A 23862-nucleotide genomic window follows, 5' to 3' on the forward strand; every position below is an offset into this window, starting at 1 on the left:
ACAATCTACTGGCAAGGCATCACTGACACAGACTTCCAAGGTACCAGAGACTCCCCCCCATGTAAAGGGAACACGCGCCATCTTGCAGAGGCGCACTGAAGTGTCAGCTGCCACTACTGGGCGGAGCACATTGGGAATGACTTGCTCTTCAGACACCCACTGACACCTGACAGATGTCACACTAGCCCCGGTGTCTCTCAGAGCCTCTATCTCCCTCCCATTTATGGTCACCTTTTGCCCGTATTTCTTAGTGTTAGCGGGTATCAAGGTATCCTGGACCATCTCTTGGTCTCCTAAAGAGACAAGGGTCATCATAGCTAATCCCTCCTCCCCACTGGAAATCAAATCCCCTCCCAAAGCTACACTAGCTAACCCTGGGACGGGAGCAGCAGCTGGTGCTGGGGGTTTCTTGGGACAGTTAGGGGCTATGTGGCCCACTTCCCTACAAGCATAGCAAGTAGGCGGGGGTCTTTTGCCCTTAGGGGGCCAAGACCTCTTAGGCTTGGGGGCTTGGGACTCCTTCTCCTGGGAACTGTTTTGGGGCCCTTTAGAGAACTCCTTACTGTTACCCTTGTCCTCCCCACCTTTCTGCTGGGGACCCTGACCACCCTTGGCTGGCATACTTACCACCCCTTTGTTGACCCTGGTGCTAGTCCAGCGGTCTGCCTCTTTAGCAAGCTCACTGGGATCAGTTAACTTGCTGTCTAAAAGATGCTGGCGCAGCTCTGGAACACATAGACTACTCAAGTGCTCCCAACTAATCAAGTGACACAACCCCACATAATCAGTAACTTTGCTGCCCTTTATCCAACCTTCCAGTGCACGCGTGTACATACTCACACACTCCACCCAAGTACTCGAATCAAGTTTCTTGAAGTTCCTGAACTTCTGGCGGTACTGTTCTGGTGTAAGCCCATACCTGAGGCATAAGGCCTCCTTCATCGTGGGGTAGGTTAAGGTCCCTGCTGCTTCTAAGGGTGCTAAGACATCCCTCCCAGAGGCCTCAAAATGCTTCCACAACCCTGCTCCCCAACTCTTCTCAGGCACTTCATTCATCTTCAAGGCAAGCTCATTGGATCTAAACCATGCATAGATATCCTCACCCCTTTGATAATTCTGTACCAAATCTTTCGGTATGTATACTTTACACGCCTGTACTGGCTGTGCGCTGCCACCATTCGTACTGGACTCCACTTGTTTGGCTTTAATGTCCAGCTCCCTCATGCTCAACTCATGAGCCAACTGGAGTTTTCTCTCTTCCAAAGCAAGAGCATTCCTCCTCTCCTCCGCCTCTTTCTCGCTGTCAAGGCGCAGTTTCCTTTCTTCCGCTTGAGCTTTGAGCTTAAAAAGTTCAATCTCATGGGCCCTAATCCTCTGATTCTCCTCGAGCTCCTCTGGAGAAAGGCTCCTACTGGAATGGGTGCTGCCAGCCCTAGACGCTGGCCTATTCACTGGCAGATCATCGGATCCGAATCCGTGCTCCGGTGTGCCATCCCCTTCAGTAGTTTCCTCGGTTGCGCCATTCTTGGCCTCCCACCAGGCCCTTAGAGCTTTCTGTAGCTCCGTCTTGTTGGCGCTGCCCTTCACTGGGCATCCAAGCTGCTTGCAGAATTGCTTTAGTTGCTCCTTCTTATATTCGAGCAACTTTTTCACTTCGAATTGCAATTCCGACTCCTCACCTACTCCATTCAGAGACATGATGCTTCGTCGATCCTCCAAGAATAGTCTTCGCAAAAACTTTGTGCAATCCAACTGCTTACTAGATTAGTGATGTACGAAGAATCACTGTAGGTCAAGTGCAAATACTGGTTCTAATCCGCACCGCTGAACACCAATGTTAGATCTGGGGGTCTCTAGTTGGCAGAGGTATACACCTTAGACCAAATAGGGACCGTTGCTTCTAGTCAGGGTACAGGGACACACACGGTAGATAACCCCTGCTCACCCTGTAGGTAGCTTGGCTCGAGCAGACAGGCTTATCCCCAAGGCAATGTGTAAGGTATTTGCACGTAGACACCACAATGATCCCCCCTCCGCACACCACAGACTTAGACCACACAGGTGAGTTATATCAAAAATAATATATCTTTATCTAGTTTCCGCGGGGAACAACCTTTACAACGCAACTTTTACAACGCACTACCTTTACAACGCATTTTTTACAACGCATAATCCATTACAACGCATGACATTACAACGCATACCATTACAACGCATTTTTAAAAACTACCTTTACAACGCATTCCATTACAACGCATACTACCATTACAACGCATACCATTACAACGCATAATATTACACTACACTATCCAACACTTACTCTACTGTTGCACCCCCTGGAGTTAGAATAGTAATTTTTACCCCTATACTATCCAACACTTACCCTACTGATGCACCCCCTGGAGTTAGAATAGTAATTTTTACCCCTATACTATCCAACACTTACCCTACTGTTGCACCCCCTGGAGTTAGAATAGTAATTTTTACCCCTATACTATCCAACACTTACCCTACTGATGCACCCCCTGGAGTTAGAATAGTAATTTTTACCCCTATACTATCCAACACTTACCCTACTGATGCACCCCCTGGAGTTAGAATAGTAATTTTTACCCCTATACTATCCAACACTTACCCTACTGATGCACCCCCTGGAGTTAGAATAGTAATTTTTACCCCTATACTATCCAACACTTACCCTACTGATGCACCCCCTGGAGTTAGAATAGTAATTTTTACCCCTATACTATCCAACACTTACCCTACTGATGCACCCCCTGGAGTTAGAATAGTATTTTTTACCCCTATACTATCCAACACTTACCCTACTGATGCACCCCCTGGAGTTAGAATAGTAATTTTTACCCCTATACTATCCAACACTTACCCTACTGATGCACCCCCTGGAGTTAGAATAGTAATTTTTACCCCTATACTATCCAACACTTACCCTACTGATGCACCCCCTGGAGTTAGAATAGTAATTTTTACCCCTATACTATCCAACACTTACCCTACTGTTGCACCCCCTGGAGTTAGAATAGTAATTTTTACCCCTACACTATCCAACACTTACCCTACTGTTGCACCCCCTGGAGTTAGAATAGTAATTTTTACCCCTATACTATCCAACACTTACCCTACTGATGCACCCCCTGGAGTTAGAATAGTAATTTTTACCCCTATACTATCCAACACTTACCCTACTGTTGCACCCCCTGGAGTTATAATAGTAATTTTTACCCCTATACTATCTAATACTTACCTTAAATGTAATTTAATATAATGCGTTGTAATGGTATGCGGTGTAAAGGTAGTATGCGTTGTAATGGCAATGCGTTGTAAAGGTATTTTTAAAAAATGCGTTGTAGTGTCATGCGTTGTAATGTCATGCGTTGTAATGGATTATGCGTTGTAAAAAATGCGTTGTAAGTGCATGCGTTGTAAAAGTGTGCGTTGTAACGTCATACATCCAGTTTCCGCAGTTGAAATCAAGTATAACAGGTTTACATTAGATTTGCTTTCTTGGTTGGTCGGGATCGGTAAGACGATAGTCTCTAGTCTCTTGCGGGATTCGATACTCACTGAGAATGAATCAGTTCGTAGGCTCTTGATGTTTAGGCAGCTACGTTGCTCCGGCAGTGTCGCTGCGCTCGTTGTAAAAGCGCTCCTCTGGCTGTTCGGTGCAAGGTTTCCACAACTCCCTCGACGAGCCCCCAGTGACGATGTCGACGTCACCGGAGTCAGCCACTCACAGTGCGGCTTTGTAGAGCAGGGAAGTACGACTCTCGATCTGCTTCAGGCCTCCGGGTCGTGGCAAGGCACGTGCCGATGAGCACGTCGGTCTTCTTGATGCAGCAACCGGTGTCAGGCCCGGTCAGTGCGGCACTCTCCAGCAAGACAGAGAGCAGCCAGCCCACTTCACAGGCAGATGTTGAGACGCTTGGTAGAACAGTCCACGGTCCCTGCAGCACACAGCAGCGCAGGGGGGACACAGCAGAGTCTTGAGTTCTTGGCAACCTTTCTATCCCTGGGTTGCGAAACAGGAGGCCAGCTCTTCTCAGGCCCTTGGAGATTCGGTTTAAGACACAGCACACAGCAAAGTCTTGTTTGGTCAAGTGGGTAGAGTCAGCACACAGCAAGACCCCTTCTCCTCCTCAGCTTCAGTTGTACAGCAGAACAGGTCAGCCCTTAGAGCACACAGCAAGGCAATCTTCCTTTAGTTCTTCAGCGGTCCGTCTTTCAGCAGAGGTTCCTCTTGATGGTAGAATCTAAAAATCTGTTGTCAGGGGTCCTATACTTATACCCCTAAAAGTCTTTGAAGTCTTTGTGCAAGTGGGTCCTGAGCCCGGTCTGATCCAGTTCTGGGTGTTGTTGGAGCACTTTGTTTTCCTGGCTTCTACTTTCTTTTCAGAGTGAGGGGCAGAGTCGTCAGCCGCCCAGCAGGAGGTGGAGCCAGCACCGTGGCAGGCACGCACAGCCCTATTCACTCCCAGGTGCTATCTCCTCCCTCCACTCTCCTTGCAAATGTCACCATTCAGCAGAGGGCTGACTCAGCCAACCTCCCGGGGGATCCCCAGCCCCTGTCACTCTCAAGCCAGACAGTCAATCCACAAGCATGCCCAGGCACACAGAAGGGTCAGACAAGAGAACAGCGACTCTCTAAAAAGTACTATTCTCCAACTCAGGATTTAAAAACAACCTCTCCTAAAAGATGTGTTATTAAATGCTGAGCTCAGGGATATCAAACACTCATGTCTTATCTTGTTCCTATGAGAAGATAGGCGGATAGCCATTGGCACCAGCCTCCCCATGTTAGCCTATGGAGCAAGATAACCTTGCAGCAGTGAACACACAAAATGGCCGTTGTTCACTACCAGAACATGTTACCTGCACTAGTACATGCTCTACCTTTTGCATACACTGCACCCTGCCCAGGGGGGTACATTGGGCCTTCCATAGGGATGACTGATGTGTATAAAAAGGGAAGGGTTAGGCCCGGTCAGTGTGGACACTGGCCACGAGGACATGGCAGTCCGGGGACTGCAGGCAGGCCTGCGGTGGCAGGCCTGAGACACCGTTTTAGGGCTACACAGGTGGGTGGCGCAATCAGCGCTGCAGACCCACTAGTAGCATCTGTCATCACCAGCCCTGGCACACACAGTGCACTTTACTAGGGACTTCATGGTGATACAGATATGCCAATCAGGTATATCCAATCAATATGATATTTTACACAGGGAGCACTTACACTCTGGCACTGGTTAGCAGTGGCAGAGTGTCCAAAGCATCTAAACCAGCAAAAACGACATCCAGCACAGCATCAAAAATCCAGGTAGCAGAGGCAAAAGATAGGGGAAAAACCCACGCCAAGGATGTCAGGTCTAACACCCCATGTTGAGGCTATGACAAGCATGCGCTCTCTGCCCACCTGTTCAACCATGAATCGAGGTCCGACAGGGCGTTACTGCTTTAGTTTAGGAGGCTGGGTCTGCGCAGCAAAGCGGCCGCGAAAGTGAAAGTAGGCGCGCGCGCCTGCGCACATGCACTGTAGCTCTAGGCTGGCCTGGTAGCACTTTTTGGAGCCCACATACAAAATGTCTCTTCGAACCAGCGCATGCGCTGGGCTCAGCGAGACCTAAAAAGTGCCGGTTACTCAGTATTTTTTTAAAGCACTGATGCACCCTCCTTATACAACCCTTCCAAAAGTTCTGCTTGTGCGCGTGCTCGTTCTGTCACCCCTGCTAAAACTGTTGAGAGATATCTCTCTTGAACCTGAAGATGGAAGACGGTGTTTCCCGCCTATTAGTAACCTGGGCCGACACTGGAGCACGTGCAAGAACTGCGGAGTTTAAATGGACAAATAGCTGTGCTCCCTTGGCTTTAAATCCCAAGCACAAGAGGCGGGTATTCATGAGGAACCGTTCGCCATTATCCCTTTGAGAGGCTACGAAAAAGACTAAAAATTGATGCATTCCCCAGTCACCTTTCCCCCCCTCTAGTGTTAACAAGTTGGAGCGCGTTTTGACGCTCCCAATTTGTCAAGATCAGGTGAGCAGAATGGGTTTTCAGAGTACACTGTTAGTCCTTCAGGGGCTGTAAAACCACATTAAACCAGCTGGTTATTAATAATTCATGGAAACTTCCTTAGTTCACTACGGGGGCATCACTCGTAGGGCATCAGTCTTATTGAAAGAAGTTAACAGAGAAAGGCAGATAAACAAACAGCGCTACAGGCAACTTGCAAGGCCTCTTCCCCCTACATTATTACACATCTGTATCAGAAACTGTCGACGTTCACTCACGGGCTTGCAAACGCAGCATTTTCACAGCCACGTCGGCTTCCCCAGTTCCAGTCCGTACTCTTTAAGTTTGAATGGTAGTTTAAAATGCATTCATGCGAACAGATCCGGTTCAGGTGGGAGAATCACGATTTCTATCACATTAGCAGCATTTTCACAGCCACGTGGGCGTCCCCAGTTCCATTCTTTACTCTTTAAATGTAGATGATAGTCTTAAATGCATACATGCCAACAGATCCGGTTCAGGTAGAAGATTCACGATTTTTAAAGCCAAAAGTGATTTTATTTGAGTTTACTCCCGCATAAAATTGCCTCCCCTAGAATGCAAGTCAATGAGGAAAATAAGTTCCCCCGTTTGTATTTTTTTCAGACTCTCTTCTGTTTACAAATGTTGGCACGGGTGAACATGGTTTGTGGGTTTTTTCCACCTAGCTATATGTGCATGATTCCTACATTGAAAAGTTTATGTCAGTAGTTGGTAAATTCTAGCTAAGTCTACAGACTTGACCCCAGTTTGGAGCATCAGTCAAAAATGTTTGGGAAAGCATCTTGGGACATATTCAATAAAGCGTTATCTATTGAGAAGACCAGCACAGCTGACATTCTGAATGCTAAGAACAATGCAGAAATGTGTATTACAATTCGATATTGTCACTGCGAATCACAATACACATATTGCAAATTCTTGAGAGTGGCAAGGGGTGTGGAGCAACAAGGGTATGCTTCTTACTGCTTGTTAGAAATGGGGTCTCTAGTTGGCAGTGGTTTGCACCCTATCCAAGTAGAGACCCTCACTCTAGACAGGGTTTGGGAGTTACACAGCTAATACAACCCCTGCTCAACCCATGGGTAGCTGGAAACCAGCAGCCAGGCTTATCTTAGAGGCAAAGTGTAAAGCATTTGTACAAACACACACGATAACACGGTGAAAACAACACAAAAGGAGTCCACAACAGTTTAGAAAATATCCAATATTTATCTGAATAAAACATGACAAAAATCAAACGTACACAAGTAAAAATATCACTGTTAAAAGGTTAAGCAAGTTTAATAATACCAGCATTTGTAAAGCGCACAGCTACCTCAGGTGAAGTGACCCGGCGCTGGGGGATGTCGGGAAGATTAAGCGAGCTATTGGCCAGAGTCATAAGGTGCTAGTCTAATCTGCCACTGGCGCCGGGGATCGAACTGTGAGCTCAGGTGTTTCGGAGTCCATGGAAGCCAATGGATTCATTTGTTTAGCACAAAGTGCCTTAGATGCATCAAAAATCAAAGATGGTGCAAGGCACAGGGGAGGTGAGGCAACAGAAAAGCAAAGCGAGGCGTTTGTTCTTCACGACATAGGCGAGGTGATGTGTTGGTTCCTTACTAGCAGGGGATTGATGCGTCGGTTCCTTACAACTAGGCAGGGGAAGTGATGCATCGGTTCCTACTGCTAGGCAGAGGAGGTATTGTATCAGTTTACTAGTAGGGAAAGTATGGATTTCTGGACACACAACCTCTGTTCCTTACTGTAGTGCAGTGTCGATAAAGAATCGGCACCCAGAGACGAAGCAGCGAAAATCCAGATGTGCGGCGTTGATGCGGCACCGGCGAAGCAGCAACTGCATCGATTCCATAGCCACGAGGAAGGTGTTGCATCGATCTTTTGCAGTGATACATCAATAAAACAGATGCTAGCAGTAGATGTGTGGATTTTCTCCTTAAGATGACCAGGTTGCACTTCCAAGGTCTCAGGACCTGGATTTGGCAGCACTTGGCAAGTCAGGACTCTCAGCAGAACCCAGGCATTGGTAGGTGAAATCTTTGATGGCCCTGAGACCTCTTAATAGAAGGCACGCATGCACAAGCACTTTGGAGACCCTTGGAAAAGGATGTAGGACACAAAGTCCAGTACTTTCACTCCCAGGACAGAAGCAGCAAGCAGCAGGCCAGCAAAACAAAGCAGAAGGCAGAGTGGCAGTCCCTCCTACAGCATCCATCTGTTCTTCCTGGGAGAATGTCCTCAGTCCGGAAGTGTTCTGATTTTGGGGTGTCAGAGGTGCAATACTTATACCCCCTTCTGTCTTTGAAGTAGGAGTCTATTACCGCCGGTACCTTGCCTGCCTTCTGGGGACGCCATCCTTAATCCTATGCAACAGGAGGTGCCAACTAGTGTTTCCGCGCCAGGAGGCGCTTATTAGCAGAGACGGGCTCCCGTGGCACAGGAGCCCATTACCGCCAGTACCTTGCCTGCCTTCTGGGGACTCCATCCCCCATAATCCGACGTGCCAGGAGACGCCAACCCTTGTTTCCTCACCAGGAGGTGCTTATTAGCAGAGTTGAAAGCCCGGGCCAAGGGCAGACCTGTCCACGCCCGTCAGTGCCTGAAGGAAGCTGGGCTGCCCCCCCAACGTTTGACCTTGGGGACTCAAAGACTCGAGGAGATCAACATATCCAGAGCATGTTTGCACATATTTTATTGCGATATCCAACAAGGTACCAATTTACTTTTCTATCATTGGGCTGCTTCTGCTGACCATCTGCTCTTATATTCGCCCTGACCGTGATATCATTATATTCCTGGGGCAATGGCCAAACGCAAGGCAGGGGAGGCTGTTAAAAATGAAACGCAGGCAAAAAAACTAGGAAATCTGTGAAGGATAGACTTGGTACGGCTTAACCAAATTTACACTCCCTGGCTGACATCGACCACCTCTTTGAGGAAGTTGAACAACTCCTAAAAACCTGCAGGAATAAAGTGAAAGAGAAGAGTCACCGGCCAATAGTCCCTGCGATGTTCAAGAAAAAAGTGAAAGTTTGTGAACAACCAGATCCGATTGCTAGTGGTGTTTGTGACTCACCAGAGCTTGTGGGAACCTCAAATGAAGCAACGCTAGATAGGACCAACTCGAGTGGATTAGGGGCAATTGAGAGTTCTGAATGCCCCTTTTACTTCAAAATTAATATAGGGTCCAATGTTCCATGTCAAAATCGATTTTAGCCGCTGAATTTGGCTGATGAAACCACAGGGTTGCAGTCTACTGACGAAATCACAGGGCCTCAAGCTGAGCCTAAAGATATAAAACAAGTTTTATGTGCCAACTCTGCATGTGTCACTTCTCGGGACTTGAATAGTCATCTTGGAAGGTTGGATAGCAAACTGGACAACCTTAAAAATTAAATTTAATTACTGTCCTACCAAGATAACAAGTTATCATCTAGCCCCTGTTTGTGTGAACATGCAAATGTTTGTTGGAGGGGGGTTACTGAACCTTCACCTACAGCTCAGTCTAGCGCGACTAGTAAAATTCCCTCTCCTATGTCACTAAGTTCTGCACCCCATCAGGAGATTTCCACTATCCATAATCGATCCCAACTGGGAAAAGTGGGCATCCCAAGTAAGTCGCTGAATAGCTCTCAACATGTAGTGACAAATTCAAGCTCAGAGTCAAGGCCATTAAGATCACAGAATATATGGAGCAGCATTACTAACAACACGTCCCGCATTATTCAGCCGAGAATGATGGGAGATCACTATCCTAGTGACAGAAGTGGGCTGCCTAATGCTAATTCCCAGCTGCTAACTTCCAATTAATTGAGGAGACCTTGTGACAGTGATGGCCGATTGGTCTCACAAGATCACCAACATCTTTCCCATTTTAATTCTATTTTTATGACAGAGGTCCTAAAGTTGAAACTTGGCTCCTACGAAGCCCCTGATGCTCTGATTAACAAAGCAATCCATTGGCTGAGAGTTGAGAGGAAAGTTCTCTCAGTGATCAGATCTGACATCGTGCTTGCTAAAAGGTATATATCGAGCTCATCAATCCATGACTATATAGAAGTTGTCTTTTCTTCATCCCATCTGGTCGGAAATGTATTCAACTTTGGGTTACGCATTTGCAATTTGCACGGGTGCCAAAATCTGGGAATAAGATTAAAGGCTTTGCCTCCTTCCCTTGGAAACTCATGGAACTCTGTTTCTGCCACAACAAACTTAGATGAAATGGACTGGCTAAGGCTGTCTCCTAAAAGGGACTCTAAGGTACAAATGGAGTTGAGCAAACAGATACAACATGTTGATTGCATGCAGCCTCCAATGTTACAGGGTGCACCGATGTTATTGCTCCATCTTCTCTTGATCAAAATAATCTTTTTGTCCATTGTGCTGGCGGTGAAGCGATTAAGGCCTTAGCCAACAATCAGATGGGGATGGCTGATCTATATATTTCAGCAGGGAGTCAGGACCATGCAGCCCCTTATGTTATAGGGTGCATTGATTTCCTTGCTTTATCTCATACTATCCCGGGTGAATTTCCAGATTATAGTGTGGGGGGGATGTGGCGATAAATTGTATGGATGACCATCAGGTTGGGCAAGTAGATTTATCTTTCCCAACAGGGTCCCATGATTACACTGACTTACAAATAACTTCATTAACCTCAAGTAACTTGGACTACAATCTTGCAGCTAATAGGTGTAAGTACTATGTTGGTAACAGTTCCAACCACATAGAGAACCTTGCCCAAATGGAGATATTAGAAGGCAAGACGGGAAATGAGCAGAGTGGGCAGAGCAACCCCCCTACTGTTTGAAAACTCTCATCCTGGAATATAGCTGGCTTGGGGCAAGAATTAGTTGACTGTGACTGGATGGCATATGTAGATAAGCAAGATATTTGCTTGTTCCAGGAAATGTGGGTGATAGAAAAAGTATTTATCAATGGGTTTACTTTCTACAGCGTGGAGGCAAAACTGGCATCCCACTTTGGGAGAGCTATAGGTGGGCTTATGATTTTAATTAAGAATGGTTGTGTTAGCAGCTCTACGCTGATAGCTATTGACAGTTTGGGTCTTATTGGGGTTACTATAACTTTTTCAACAGGACTCTGTTTGTTCATTTTAATATTTATTTGAGGGGCACAAGGGGCCCAGACAAATCTCTCACTTTATCACTCCTTGAGGGTCTCATTGAAAACTTGAAACCAAACATAAGAAATGTTGTGGCAGGTAATTTTAATACCACCTTTGAACCCTCGATTCACTTAAATGATATATCATATGAGAAAGATGAAGCCTGGGGTATTAGACCATTGTCAGGTGTCCCTAAGAAAAAGCTTTCAAATGTTGCTCTAGAACTAGCTTCATTTACACTAAATAGAGGTCTTAGAGCATGCAAGGGGCGTACTCCCTCTGATCCTACTAGGGCAGTTACATTTAAAATAGGGGATTGCACTAATACTATCGATTATGTTTTAGTTGATATAAGACTGTGGCCACTCCCGGATGACATGAAAGTGGTGGTCGTCTGGATAGTGACCACAACTCTCTTGAAGTAACTTTAGTTGGTGAGTCCTTGCATTAAGATAAAAAACACCAGGCAACTGTTATACCTGCCCCTCAGGTAACAAACAACCGTTGTTATGTTTCTTGGCCAAATGTTATGTCTAACTGCAAATTGTTTACACAGATCAATAACATTTATGTGAAGCACCTTGAAATATATGATGGGTTGAGAGAGGATGCAATCCCTATTCTGGATAGACACAATGGCCTATTTAAAGCACTATGAGAAATCTTTTATCAGACTAGTACTGTTAAGACTTTTAATCCCCCCCCCCAAGGTGGAGAATTGGTTCAACCAGGCCTGTAAAGTAGCAAAGACAGCTTTGAGGAAGGCTATAATAGATGGGAATCATGCCAAGATCAAGGGAGCAAGAACTACATATAAGTCCACCTTGATCACAGCTAAGAAGGACCGGGAAAATAATTTATGGCAAGATATACTGGAAGGCGGTAAAAATCAGTACACTAGATTGTTTTGGCACCTTGTTGCCCAAACTAAGACAGAAAAGCCTAATTCCCACCATTATAATATCCCTCCGGATAATTGGGTGGCACATTTTACCACCCTCTATGCTCCAGGCGATCCACTGGCTTTTAATGGCACCAGCTTATTTTATGAACCGTCCTTACTGGATTCCATCACTCCGATTGTTTTTATTCTGGAAGAAACAGCTGGAGCAATTGACTCTCTAAAATCTGCAAAGGCCCCCTGCCCGGACAAAATTCGCGGTGATTTGTACAAATCCGAACCCTCGATATGGTCCATATATTTAAACATGTTGTCAAATGCCATAGCAGCTGGGGGAAAGGTACCAAGTTCCTGGCTGTGGGCAGAAATTATAGTAATACACAAAAAAGGTGATGCAGGGGAACCATCAAATTATAGACCTATCAGCCTCATTGATAATGCCCAAATGTTTTTCTCAAAACAGATTTTAGTGAGACTTCTTGATTGGGTTAATACTAATGAAAATGTATTCCCCCTCAGGCAGGTTTTAGATTAAGAATCAGCACAACAGACCAGATTTTTTGATTTACGATTTTATATTGGATATATGTTTTACTTCAGAAACAAAAAGTATACGTGACTTTTATCGACCTCAGAGCAGCATTCGATCTCAAACCACGCTCTGCTCTCTGGCAAGCCTTGACAAATATGGGGGTTCCAGTTAACCTAGTACGCATAATAAATAAACTGCATGTGAATAACTACGCACAAGTTCTCTGGGTCACCAACGGCGAGCTAACAGATCGTATTCCCATTGAGAGAGAAGTCCGCCAGGGATGTGTTTTAGCGCCTACCCTATTTTCCCTGTACATTAATGATGTTGTGGATGTTTTAGAACACTGCAGGAACGACTCTCAGGTCTTGAATAATATGAAGATACCCATTTTACTTTTTGCTGATGACTCACTTCTTGTATCTAAATCACCAATGGGTCTCCAAATTTTAATTAACATGTTTTGGAATGTTTGTAATTCAAGAGGTTTAGAATTAAATATAAACAAAAGCAAGTATATGGTATTTGGGAATATAAAGAAGGGAAGTCGCAGTATCTATTGAGAGAGTACATAACTTTGATTACTTAGGCGTCAGACTCATGGATAACCTAAGCTGGACTAGTCAATTGGATACATCTACACAAGGGATTGAACACAGATCTAATGCTATTTTAAGGTTTTATAATCAAACTACGTCATGCATAATTTTCCGTGCTGTGGAAACATACCGAGCAACGGCGCAGGGAGCTGCTCTTTATGGAGCAGAGAACTGAGGCTGTGGATACTTATAGCCAATGACGATTGCTGAGAATACATTTATTAGAAGGTTTCTAGGTTTACCATCGAGCTCACCACTAAACCCCATGTATTTGGATGTTGGGATAAAAAGAGTTGCAGACTTGGCTATTTAAAAAACCCTGTTATATTGGAGCAGCCTTTGGTCTACACCTGCATTTGAAGTTTTCAAAGATTCACTGGTAGAGCTATTGAACTTTCAAAGTGCTAGGGGCATCCCGTGGGTAAAGTCTGCATCAAGTTGGTTCTCTAAACTTGGAATGCACAACTTGTGGAACGACCCTAAAAATATCTCAAAATCTGATAACAAATTGCTTAAAATTCGATACTGGGCATTACATTAACAACTGTTATGTTATTATTAGCCAAAATAGGTCTGTAATTAGCACATGCCTAGTCCACAAGCATATTCTCAGGTTTGAAGAATTTTAAGATATAATATTCTGATCCTCAACCAAGAACTTGAATATATGGTTCGGATATGGAATCATACCCTTGAGGTCCTTTACAAGCAAATGGTGCACTAACCAAGATCTCAGAATTTACCCTTTATATAGCTTGGGTACAGAAGATGAGAAACATGTATTGTTCTTCTGCAGGGAGTATCATCTCACACTTCGCAAATGGCTAGCTGCAATCTGCCGCGACATGGCTACCCGTAGCCACCTGGAAACCTTCAGGATTTTAAAAAGCGGCACTTCGCCAATTATAGTATTGGTGTAAGTAAATTTTTGCAAGCAGTGTGGTTTAAAAGACAAAAAGTTTTAAATGCCATAGACTGCTGTGTTCCGTAGAGTGATGTTCCTTTCGATGTATTGCTGCTTACCTGCCTATTTGCACTATGCACAGTCCCAGTATGCGTTTGTTGCACAGTCCCAAGGCAAATTTGAGAACAACATTTGCAACTGTATTGCCTCTCATTGCACATTTTTTAAACAACATATTTTTTAAATCAGCTTGCACCTTAGCACTTGCTGTATTGTGCACAATCTCCTTATGAGTTTTATTACATTCTATTGCTTGGAGGAATGTTATCAAACCATAAGAAGTTTTTTAAATGAATTTTGTATTGTGTGGTAATTGCATTTATATAGCGCTTACTACCCCTGACGAGGCGTCAAAGTGCTTTTTCAGTGAGTAGCACGCTACTCTGGAACCCATAATGGATTAGTATTGAATTAGTATAGTGAAATATGAAAGTGATTTAAGTGGTGGATAGGTTAGTCAATTATTTGGATTCAGAAGGATAGCTGAAGGATAGAAGAGGGAAAAAAGGTTTGATTTATATAGCGCTTGTTACCCCTGATGGGGTGTTGAAGCGCTTTTTTTTTGGGAGAGTAGCACGCTACTCCGAAAACCCATAAAGGATCAGTGGTGAATTAGTATAGTGAAATATGAAAGTAATTTGGGTGGTGGATATTAGTCAGTTATTTGCAGTGAGAAGGATAGCGGCGGGATACAAGAGGGAAAAGAGGTTTGCATTTGTTTAGCGCTTGGTACCCCTGATGGGGTTTTGAAGCGCTTTTTTGGCGAGCAGCACGGAATCCGGAACCCATAAGGATGAGTGTTGAATTAGCATAGTGAAATATGAAAGTAATTTGAGTGGTGGATATGTTAGCCAGTTATTTGGATTGAGAAGGGTTGGGGAGGGATAGAAGAGGGAAAAAGGTTTGCATTTATATAGTGCTTGCTACCTCTGATGAGGTGTTGAAGCGCTTTTTTGGCGAGTAGCACGCTACTCTGGAACCCATAAAGGATTAGTGGTGAATTAGTATAGTGAAATATGAAATTCGAGATGTGAACATATTAGTCTGATATTTTGATTGAAAAGGATAGTGGAGGGATAGAAGATTAAAGGATTTAGACTTTTCTTTTTTTTGGGGAGGTCAAAGCAGTAGGAAGAGGCTTTGGGATGAGTAAAAAGGGATGTGGAGGGGAAGAGTCAGAGGGAAGAGTTTAGAAAGGCTTGTTTTGGGGATCAGTATAGTAAAAGAGGTGTCAGATGATGCAAGGAGGGGCAGAGTATGGGAGAGTCGAGAAAGCATTATTTTGGGGATCATAGTAGTGGTATGGGGTTTGGGATAAATGATAGAGTGGATGTAGAGGATATATTGATAGAGGTAAAGGTGAGATATAGGGTAGTGGATTGGAAAGAGTAGTAGAAAGAAGTTTGAGATGAGTCAGAAAGTTGGGGTAGAAGATATATTGAAAGAAGTAAAGGGTGAGAAATATGATAGTGCATTGAATATGCTGAAATGGAGGAAAGTGATAAATATATAGATCCATAAGTACATGGAACGTATATTGATGCATAAAGGAGGTAGGTATATGTAGATACAATATATTGAAAGAGGTATAGGATGAGAAATAGGGCAGTGCAATGGATATGATTTTTTGGGAGAAAAGTAATAAATATACAGATCCAAGTACATGGAAGGTATATGGATGCATAAAGGAAGTAAAAAGATGCATTAGATAAACTCTGGTTTTCAAGTGTTATTGTACTTTACACATTTATTTATATTTATTTTTTAACAACATAATTATTGTACATGTTTATACAAAGCAATACACAAAGATAAGTACATATCTATAGTAGAAACAAATGCTTAAATACAGAGAGATATGCGGTCAATTTCTGTTTGCGTATGGTGCTTATGTGGGAAGAGCCAATTGTTGTGTAGTTTTCTGAAGATTAGGTGGTTGTCTGTGGATCTTGCGATGGGGGTAAAGAGTTCCATAGTTTGGCTGCTTGAACAGAGAAGGATGTGCCACAAATGTTTTTGTTCTTATATGTTTGGATTTTGAGGCGAGGTGCCACTTTAGAGTGGATGTTCCTTTGTTGAATGTGTTTGGTGATTTTATTCCCAATGAAGAGTGGTCCCATTCCATGTATTGCTTTGTGAGTGATAAAAATCAGCTTGAACATGGATCTTCTGGCAACCGGTAACCATTGCAGGGCTTTCAAGGCAGGTGAGATGTGGTCTCGCGGTTTAATATGCAAGAGTAGTCTGGCAGCCGAGTTCTGAATCCGTTGTAGTCTTTTCATGGTTGTTAAAGGTGATCCGTGGTAGAGGCTATTGGCGTAATCGAGTTTGGACAGAACAAGGGAGATGGTGGCTTGAACCTTGTGTGGAAATCCCAAATGAAAGAAAATTCAGCATTTTCATCGTGACAAAGCTTGATCTTGCTAGATCGTCCACTTGGGCATTCATTGATAGCTTGGAGCCCATGGTCATTCCGAGGTTTCTTACTTCCTTCGATACTTTAGCCGATGATCCCAGTTCATCAGGCCAGGCGGCAAGCAGGTCTTAATGTTTACAATCGCCACACGTGAGTATTTCCGTTTTGGAAGCAATCAATTTGAGATGGCTCCAAGTCATCCACTGATTCATGGCTTTGAGACAACTGAAATTTGGAGAGTTTCCAATGTCTTTGGGGCATTCCAGGAGTATTTGTGTCCCATCTGCATAGTTATAGCAGTGAGGTGAAATTGATTGATCAGTACCGGTAATGACTTCAGGTAGATGTTGAAAAGCATTGGCGAGATGATAGAACCTTCGAGGTATACCTGCATTTGTGGAGTATGGTTTGGACAAGAAAGGTGGGGTATGGATGACATTAGTTCTGTTTCGAAGGTAGGACGCGATCCAGTCTAGAGCAGTCCCCTCTATGCCAGCTTCATAAAGTCTTTGTTTCAGAGTGTCATGGTCAACCATGTCAAAGGCAGCCGAGAGGCCTAAGAGGAGTAGCGCAGCAACCCTGTTGCAGTCTACTGTATTCTTCAGGTCAACCCAGATGGCAAGGAGGGCAGATTCTGTGCCCCTTCCCGGATGGAATCCTGTTTGGAATTCTGAAAGTATGGCATTCTCTTCAATGAATTGTGACATCTGGGCGAACGCTGCTCTTTCTATCAGTTTGTCCAGAAAAGGTCCATTTGTAATGGGCCTGTAGTTGTCAGGGTTCAGCAGGTCCAAGTTTGTTTTCTTCAGCAAAGGGCGTATGTATGACTCTATTAGTTCTTCTTGAAATATTCTGGTAGTTAAGGAATTGTTGATGATTCTTCTTACTGGAGTGGCTGCAGAGGTTGTTAAAAGAATTGTCTTGAAAGTTTGCAGTGGACATGAGTCAGAAGGGCTGCCGGCAGGCCTGCTTGCTTTGACCAGGTGTGAAATGTGTTGGAAGGAACGGAGAGCCTAGGTTAGAGCATTCTTGGATTGTTGTTCTGTAAAAGGGTTAGTGCTGGAGCTTTGTCTCTGTTTTAAGTACGAGTCCAACGTGTCTGCTTTGTAAGTGTAATGATTTGCCAGTTTGTCTGTGAAATCATGAGTAACAGGATGAGTTCCTTCTAAGCAATTTGGTTTACGAAATTCATTGAGCATTTTGAATTCCGTCTGAATAGTACCTTTTCTTAGCTTTTTTAATAGCTGACTAGTATAATCTGGTAAGTTTCGCGAGGTGAAGTTTGTCTTGTTTGGCGTTTGTTTTGAGCTAGGTGCGTTGCAGCTTTCTGATTTGTTGTTCTATGTCTTTTGTCTCTATATTTCTCCAAGGCGCTTTTTTCTTTTGTTCTGTTATGTGGTTTTGAGTGGTATCAGGATGTCAAAAGCTTCCTGTAGCTACTCATATAGTTTTTTGACAGAATTTATTGTTTCCAGATCTGTACTGGATGCTGGTTGTGTTTCTTTTTTTAAGTTTGAAAACTTTATTAAAGAGTTGATAACAAAAGAAAGATATCAGCATACATTGCAATAGTACAGAAACCATTGAAAAACTTAACACTGCTAATATCGCTTATTAGAAACCTACAAAGCATTTTAAGAGAATTTTTAACATTGAGGGAGGCAATGGGAGGGATAGGCTAAGTGAGGAAAAGAGGGGGAAAGGGAGAGGAACACATAAAAATAATAATATAGACCATACATTATCTAATAATTACGACACAAATTCAAATCGTAAAAATCAGCGATGCAAAATTACCATCATAAAACAAGCAATAATATTAAACAAAACTCATACTGGATAGCAAAAGGAAAGAGTTCCAGACGTTCAAGGAGGTTTAAAATTTTCTGCACTGAGACATATAGGTTTCTTTAGGGCCAAGCAGTCCAAATACGTGGTGAGAGGCAACCAGAAAAAATCAACATTACGAACAGGTTTACAAGTGGAGGCAAAGGAGACGTCCAATCTGTGAAAGTGGCATAATGAATTCCACCAGCCTTGTAAGGAAATAGAAGCTAGAGATTTCCAGTTGGAAGAAATATGTTGGAAGGCAAGCGCAAGCGTCAGGTCAAAGAGACCGTGTAGATGAGCAGGGAGATTCAAGAAATCAGAAAGGCTACCCAAAAAGAGAAATGAGTGTGTAAAAGAGGAAGGGAGAGGGAAGATACGAGAGAGGCATGACCACACTTTCCCCCAAAAGGTAAAAACAACTGGGCACAGAAAAAACATGTGGAAAAGGTCAGCATCAGAAGAGGAACAAGTCCAGCATTTAGAGTCAGAGGAGGGAGAAAAGCGGGATAAAGAAAGGGGAGAAAGGTAGAGCCTGTGATACAGATAAAATAAGGATTGAGTAAGAGAAGCAGAGCGGGAGATTTTTAAAGATCTGGACCACAGCTTATCCCAAAGAGCAATCGGCCAAGTACAACAAAAATCCGTTTCCCAAGAAAGCTCCACTTTAGATTTGACACGATTGGGATTAGGAGATACAAAAGATTTATAGATGAGAGAAGCTTTAGGGAGTGTAGCAAGAATATTAAGAAGAGAAGGAGGAGGTGACGATGATGATGAGGAGGGAAGAGAGTAATAACGATCAAGGATAATTGCCATGAGGGTTGTGAATTTCCGCAGAAAGGAACGAGGGCACCGAAATAAAAGTTGAAATTGGGGAAAAGAGCAAGGGGATACACCATCAAATAGTTGGTTGACCCACATTACACCCTTTACCCTCCATGCTCTCCAAAAAATGGGTCTATTTTTGAAAAGAATAAGAGAGTTATACCAAATAGGAGAATTCAAGAAGGATGTACGTGTGGCCTCGGAGGGAAGAACCAAAGGACTCAAAAGGGAAGAGGTATGTTTGAATAGGGGGCAAAGAGAAAAAGGATTCCTGGAAGAGAATCGCATCACCTCGGCAAAGGAGAAGGGTAATAGTAAAGATTGTTCAATGAGAAGCCAGAGGGGCGTGAAAGGAGAAAGAGTTGATGAGATCCATCTCGAAGCCTGACGTAAAGAAAAGGATCTATGATAAAGACGGAAATCAGGAAAGTTAACCCCACCATTAGATTTAGGCTTACGGAGGGTGGCAATAGAAATTCTGGATTTCTTACCTTTCCAGAGAAAACGAGAAAGAAGAGAATCAATTTTTTTAAAATAAAATGTAGGGATGTGAACCGGTAGCATAGAGAAGGTATAAATTAAAATAGGGGCAATCATCATTTTAATTGAATCCAAACGACCCCACCAGGAGAGAAAGAGGGGATTCCAGGCTGAGAGCGACTGATCAATCCTGGAAATAACTGCCGACAAATTCAATTTAACCGAGGATGCGATGGAATTGGAAAACAGAATGCCAAGGTACTTAATCTTGGAGCTACTCCAGGCAAAACCAGTAGCAGAGAAAAGATGGGGGAGACAGGATGAGGTGAGAGGGAGAATTTCGGTTTTGTCCGAGTTGATCTTATAACCGGAAACCAAAGAAAAGGAGTGAAACTCGGATAATAAGGGGGGAACGGAGGACTCAGGGTCAGAAATAAATAGTAAGATGTCATCCGCGTAGGCAGAAAGTTTCAATTGATTAGAGCCATATGGGAAACCAGAAATGGAAGTGTTATTGCGAATGGAGGATAAAAAGGGTTCGAGAGATAAGACAAAAAGAAGTGGGGAAAGAGGACAACCTTGGCGAACACCCCTCTGAAGATTAAAAGATGGAGAGAGTTGTCCATTCACAAGTACCGAGGCCTTGGGGGCAGAGTATAGGAGAGAGATAAGGGATATAAATTTGGGACCAAAGCCATGCCACCGCAATGAAGCGAACAAAAAAGACCAGTCAACCCTGTCAAAGGCCTTCTCTGCGTCAACAGAGATAGCAGCAAGAGGGGTTGAAAGTGAGGGAGCTTTATTTAGAACGTTAAGAAAAAGGCGAGAGTTGTCCGAAGTAAGTCTGCCCTTAACGAAGCCACATTGCTCTTTGCCAATGAGGTGAGGCATAAGGGGGTCTAGGCGCATTGCAAGTAATTTGGCAAAGATTTTGTAGTCTACATTGACTAACGAAATCGGTCGGTAATTTTTACAAAACTGGTGGTCGCGACCTTCTTTGGGGATCAGACAGATGGTAGCATCCTGAAAAGTGCCTTCAGCCTTGCCAGATGAGGAAAATGATTGAAAGAGGGTTAAAAGTTTAGGCAGTAAAATGTCTGAAAAATGCAAATAAAATTCCACAGGAAAGCCGCCAGGGGTCTTCCCTTTAGTAAGGGCTGACAAGGCTGCAGAGAGTTCATGGAGAGAGAGATCGAGGTCAAGGTCCGGAAAATTCAGGTGAGAATTAGACGGTGTAGGGAGCTTCTCAAAATAACTCTGAATAAGGGAAGGAGTGGGAGGACACTCTGGGGTATAGAGATTCTGATAGAACAATTGAAACTGCTCAAGGATTTCTTTGTGTCTGTGGAGAAGACTGCCAGCAGAAGAATATATAGAGTCTATAAGAGTGCGTTCTTTACGGGATTTGAGATAATTGGCCAAGAGCTTACCAGATTTATTGCGACCTCCGTAATACCGTGCACTACTGCGAAGGAGAATCGAAGAAGCATTATCCGTAGTTAATTTGTTGAATTCTAGCTTAGCTCGCAGGAGATCCGGTGACATACATTTATCAGAAGAAGTGTAGAACTGGTGCTCCAAAGTTTTTATATGGGCCAGGGAGGATTTCCGCTTTTGAGTAAACTGTTTCTTCTTCCGAGAGACAAAGTCAATGATGAAACCCCTCGCAGAGGCTTTAAAGGAATCCCACAGAGTGTGGGAGGAAATACTAGGGTCTGAATTAAGAGAGAAAAATTCCTCAACGAAAGAGCGAAAAGAAGAAGAAAAATTGGGATCAGTAAGAAGTGCACTGTTAAAGCGCCAACGGGAAGGTTTAGGAAGTGGTGGGAGTAGGTCAAAATCTGTCACAATGGGAGCGTGGTCCGAGATGACAATAGGTTCAATGGAAGAAGACAGAACATTCTGAGATAAAGAATTAGAGAGGAAAATATAGTCAAGGCGAGAGAAAGATGAGTGAGGAGGAGAGAAAAAGGAATAGTCCAACGTGTCAGGGTGTGAAAGACGGCAAGAATCAATAAGGTGTGATTGTGAAATAGTATTAAGAAATTGTTTGTGGGGTTTGTGTGGTGTGAAACGGACTGTGGATTTACGGTCGAGGAACGGATCAACAATCTGGTTGCAGTCACCACCAAAAACAAATGATACATCCTTATATTGAACACATTTCTCTGTAATCAAAGGCCAAAAAGAACAGTCTGCTTGTACAGGCCCATAGACATTAAAAACAGTCAAAGGGATAGAGTTTATCAGTAATTTGGCCAGTACCCAACGACCTTCAGAGTCCGTCTCCTGGGACAGAACCGTACATTTAAGCCTCTTGTGACAAAGGATAGCAACTCCATTCTTTTTGTTGTCAGAGGGTGAAAATAAAACTGTACCCACCCAACTTCTTTTTAACTTCAGAGATTCAACATCATTAAGATGAGTTTCTTGCAAGAGAGCAATATCTGGATTGTAGGAGGCCAAATGGGACAAAACTCTCTGCCGCTTAATGGGGTTAATAAAACCTTTTACATTCCAGGTAATAACTTTGAATTAACAAATAACATAGAGTCAAATAGGACAGAAGAAGTAAAGAAGAAGAGGCATACGCAAAAGACAAGTCGAAAAGGAGAAAACTTTGAGAAATATCGATAAAGTAGGTTGAGAAAAGAGGGAAAGAGGTAAAGAGAAACAAAGGAGAATCGAAATTGATCAACCAGTACAGGGGACAGAAAGGGAAAAAGGAAGCAGGAAAGGAAAGCAAGTACAAGGAGAGACAGCACATATCCCAAAGGGATGACTGAGGAAAACATACCTGAGGGGAGTACGAAATAGGACAACGGGGAGATGGCGACACTCAACGAGACAGATCCCCCAAGACGGGAGACCAGGCCGGATCGCACCGGAACAAAGAACATAACCGAAGAGCCAGGTGGAGAGGAAGTCGGTCCATCTAGATAAATGAATAAAGAATGAGTAACATTTGAGAACATGAAGACATACTATGACGATCCAAGGGTGAAAATTCAAAAGCGACACATAAAAGAAAGAATTGAGAAAGCGAAGAGCAGAGGGGTCAAAAAGGATTGTTGAAGGACAAAAACTAGATACAATTATTAGACAAAGGATTGAGGGTGTTTGAAGTTAGAAACGTGTGAGTAAGAAAATATACTTATAATCTAATACGGAGAAAATTAATAAACGGAAACAGAAACAGGGACAGAAATGGATGACCTGTAAGGGAAGCAAAAGTTAGACATTTCAAGTAATCTGAAAGTGTAAAACAATTAAACAATCAGCCACAAGAAGAGGAGGAGGTCTCCATAGCAGAATTAGAACGGGTGTGAATGAAGTTTTTGAGTTCAGCAGGATCCTGGAAGGTCCAAGTCTGATTCTGGTATGTAACTTTGAAAGTGCATGGGTGAAATAAACCAAATCTAGCACCAAGGGACCTCAATGGAGCTCGCAGGGACAAAAATTCCTTCCGACGAGAGGCAGTAGCATTTGAAACATCTTGGGAAAGATATACTCTCTGACCCAACCAGGAGATCTGACGTTTGGCTCTGGACGCTGAAAGGACAGAGAGAAGATCTGTGAACTTCAAAAAAAGGATAATGACTCCCCTTGGCCTGGTTGATGTAGACGAGCGAGGACCAAGTCTATGCGCTCTCTGAATATTGAGGGAGGTGGTGGATGGCATGTCCAAAAGCTTCGGGAGAAAGGAGGAGAAAAAGAGCACAGGGTCGTCCCCTTCTAAAGATTCCGGTAAACCATAAATACGGAGGTTGTTCCTCCTGTTCCTGTTTTCCAATTCTTCCGTGTGCTGCTGTAGCGCCAGAACAGATTTTTCTAAGGAGGAGACCCTCTGGGAAGTAGAATGAAGGTCCGAAACCTGTTGCTCCACAGCTGTAACTCTGTTGTCCATAGATGACCATTTCTCCTCAAGAAGCTGCATCTTACTATTGGTCTCCTCAACAAAAGGCCGAAGGGCACAAATTTCCTCAAAAAGCATCTCCATGGAAATAGGGGATGATGGCTTCTCTGACGAAGAAGCATCTTGTTTGAGGCGCTTAGAAGAGGAAGCTGACGGAGGTGAGGATTTGTTTAAAGGCGGCTGTGTTGAGGAGGAGCGAGGG

Source organism: Triturus cristatus, chromosome 6 (assembly GCF_964204655.1).
Source record: "Triturus cristatus chromosome 6, aTriCri1.1, whole genome shotgun sequence".
Classification (NCBI taxonomy): domain Eukaryota; kingdom Metazoa; phylum Chordata; class Amphibia; order Caudata; family Salamandridae; genus Triturus; species Triturus cristatus.